This window comes from Telopea speciosissima, chromosome 7 (assembly GCF_018873765.1).
Source record: "Telopea speciosissima isolate NSW1024214 ecotype Mountain lineage chromosome 7, Tspe_v1, whole genome shotgun sequence".
In the NCBI taxonomy this organism is placed as follows: domain Eukaryota; kingdom Viridiplantae; phylum Streptophyta; class Magnoliopsida; order Proteales; family Proteaceae; genus Telopea; species Telopea speciosissima.
Genome location: NC_057922.1, coordinates 61106641 through 61110433, shown reverse-complemented (window position 1 = coordinate 61110433; position 3793 = coordinate 61106641). Strand labels below are relative to the sequence as shown.

At 35.4% G+C, this 3793-nt stretch overlaps 1 pseudogene; it reads left to right on the top strand.

Annotated features, from left to right (window-relative positions):
- Positions 1–262: 262 nt before the first annotated feature.
- Positions 263–3008, top strand: LOC122668753 (annotated as a pseudogene).
- Positions 3009–3793: the final 785 nt, after the last annotated feature.

Here is a 3793-nt window from a genome sequence, read left to right as displayed (position 1 = left end):
CCATGTCAAGAATTCGGTGGGAATGTCCAATATCTGTAAATTTCTTTGTTCTTATATCTTTGCTTTCGTTACTGGTGGCTTAGATTGAAGGGTATTTGAGATTTCATGTCTGGAGTTTGCCTGGGAGAGGATGAAAACCTAATTTCAATAGAATTTGTTTATAATGGCAACTTCTTTTATTGATTGGTTTGTGTTCTCTGTTTTATGCAAATTCCTGCTGAATTGTTCCATAGAGTGGAAATCATGGGTTTTCTGGTAAACTAATGTTGCTCCTTGCACAAAGTATGCATACCATCATTAATAGAAAGGCTGGAAACCTGCTCTAGGGTGTGCAGATACTTTCAGGAATTCAGGGCTAGTGCTTTTGACCAGTTGAAGCAGAATGCAGCTAAAGCAAAGATCCCATTTTATGGAAGGTACTGTTTTATTGTACTACATCTTTCTGTTATTGCAGCTGCTATATAAGACTCTTACAGTAAAGGTTTAAAATCATTGATAATATCTGTCTTATGTTTGTTGATAAATGTTATTATATTGCATCTGTGCCTAGATTATATTGCCCATGTTAGTTGTGTTACTTAAATCAAACTGAGAAGCAATTAGCTTCATGTTGCTTGAGGTATTCCTTCTTCACTTTGATGTAACACACTTGAAAACGTAGCTTACTCGGGCCTGGTAAATGGAGGCTGGTGCTCTAGCCAATTTAACCACAGGTTGCCCCCAAGTCCTGGACTTGTCATTCTGCTGTACAATGAGAGATGGTTCTCTAATTAAGTATTCTCTGTGCAATTTTGGGCCAATTTCATTGAAGGAATAGGTAATCAAGAGATATGGAATTATTACCCAAAGTTGAAATTATATAGGTCTGTTTTTCCATTATTTTGCATTTATTTATGTGCTTGTTAGTACTCTATATGTTCTGTGTTTTCTTTGTGGATTTGACATCAATTTGGTTTTCATCCACATATATATGGAATCAGATCCTGTGAAAATTGCAGTGGAAGGTGTAGAAAGGTTTAAGGACAACTGCGAATCATTATGGACACAAGTGGGCACCACAAGCAGGAAGCTGCTCTCTTTGAAGAAATGAGTCTAGTGTCCGAAGCAACAGTACCAAGTTTGCTTTCTCCTTTTGTCCATAGTCCTTTTAATCATTTATTCTGTGTTTGTGAATGTTAAGGCTCTTTTAACTCAATGGTATGGAACCCCGACATGGTTATATTTTTTATGGGTAGCAGTATTGGTCAAGCTGCATTTGATTGAGCTCGAGCATTTAAACAAAGTGTTTCAGTTGGGGCTGTTATTGTTATACCAAAATGGATGGTCATGCAAAAGGAAGCTGTGCTTTTAGTATGTAAGTTTTGTTGCATTCGGAGCTACTTCATCTGCTTCATCTGAACACATTCAATAAAGGGAAGAACTTATTGTCACCAAAGCGGTGAACTAAAAAGTTGTAACCTCCTTTTAATTGCCTCTCGTCTTATTCCCAAAATTTATTTAATGCAGGGGTAAAAAATTTCAAAAAGTTGAAAGTCATTTAATGCAGTTTTTATGTGAAATGACAGAATTTACCCACATTGAGAAAAAAGTGTATTGTACTGAAAGGGAAAAAAATAAGGTTACAATCAACAAGATGTCCCTTCAATAAATGTGGTTGCATTTCACAATTTGCTGTAGTAGTTGCTGAAATCCTGTAGATGCTGTATTTCTTTTTAATTGTATAGCTAGTTAGCATGGTCTGGTAATTCATATCTTGTTATATCATTGTATTTTTTTTAACATATACCCTGACAACACCATTTAAGGTCATACGCTTTAAATTAGGTTGTTATGTATTCAATTTATGCATGTTATTGTGCTCTGTTTACATAACTATATCAGCTTAAGCATTTGATTAATTCTGTAAAGTTTTTTGTGTTGGCACTGGATCTGCAAGATGATACTTCACATGTTCTTGTTTATATTTCCTTGATTGTTCCATTGGCAGGAAGCAGATGCAATCATGCAAACCCGATATACATAAGTTTGTGCTGTCCTCCTATCTAAAAGGACAGATGACTGTTCTATATCATTCCCGAATCCTTTAGTTGTTGACTAGCTACCAAACCCATGCATCTCTTTCATTTGGGTCTTACTCTTCCCCTCAAGGGAGTCCAAAAATTTTATTAGCTTCTAGCCGTCAGATCTCTCAATTGTTATGACTATGTTTCAAAGTTGGGTTCCAACCCAAACACTTAATCATTTAAGAAGCTTTCAGACAGATTGCTTCTCTGTTTCTGGTCACCCTTTGGACTTACATAGCTGATCTAGATAGTGGAGTTATGGCTATATTGGTTGATGGATTTCTGTTTTCAGAGATGAGAAAGTAGAAATTGTTTCTTGAATCTGTTAAGGAATATGATAGAATGTTTCCCCCCAAGTAAGCTCACCAATAGTGTCTAAAGCTTTTTCTCTAACATATTTGAGGCTGGAATTTGGTAGTTCATTAATACTGTCCCTGCAACTCTTACTGTTAATTTGATATTGAAGATCACAAGATGTCTTTCATTGAAAAGGAACACAAGCAGATCTATTCCTACAAAAAAAAATAAAAAAAATTTATTTTAATATTTTCATATTTATGTGCAGCCTCGTAGCCACAAAGAATCCTGCATCATTCAATCGAACTGGAGAAAACATGGATGAGTTTGAAGTTTTTTATGTTAAACCATTTTGTTAGCTGCCTTTTAGGTTACTTCTAACTAGACTTCATCTTACTGTTGTGGCATATTTTGTTTGTAGTCATATATCAAAAGTGTTTGATTTGTCTTAAAATAACAAGTGAAATTTTATCATAAATAAGCATTATACAACTTTTGTTTCAACTAGGCATGGAGGACTGATAGGGATCTATGGACAAAATTCATGAAGTTGTGTCCAAGGATCAACAGCATGAGCTGCTGCAGAAGCTTTGTGAAGGGAATTTTACTTTGGGTATCATGTATGAGCAATTCCAGAACACCTCTTGATGTTCTTACCTACATCACAGACAGGGTAAGGTTACTGTGTGGTTATGGTGATCCGTTGTGGGATAATCAGAAGGGAAAGTAAAGATTTATGTCAGTTACGAGGGTTTAACAGTGAAGCACCTAGGATAGATGGGCAGTCATGAGTGACATTCAGTTTTTATTTTCATAGTTCTTGACTTATTTGGTTGTTTTTTAATAAGAAAATTACATGATCAGCTACTTTTGGGTTTTTATTTACAAAACTGTTCACCCTATGTTTGAGTTAACAAAAATAGACAAAAACAAGTTAAGGTTTATAAAACTGGACAAAATAGTGTCTCTCCCTCCCACACTTACTTTTTTAGACATTTTTACCCCTGTCATTGCCTTCTCGCCCAGACATCCTCCATTCCCTGCAACCCTACCCTTGTCCCAGCCACCGCCATTCTCTGCTACCCCAACCAACAGAGGAAAAAAAAAGAGATTTTTTCAGAGGGGAACTACCGAGGAAGGAAGGAGAGTCGTTGTTTTGTCCAGTTTTGTAAAACTAAACTTCTTTTTGTCTATTTTTGTTAACTCAAACATAGGGTGGACAGTTTTGTAAATGAAAACCCAAAAGTAGCTAATCATGTAATTTTCCCTTTTTTAATTTTGTTTATCTCTAGAATATGATTAGAAGGCTTGTTGAAGTTTTTGTTTGTTAGAGGGTTTTAGTGTTAAAGAGTCAATTAGGAGAATTAGTTTCTCACTTTTATAGTTAATTAGAGTAAGAAACCAGTTTTCTATTATTCACAATGTAAGCTGTC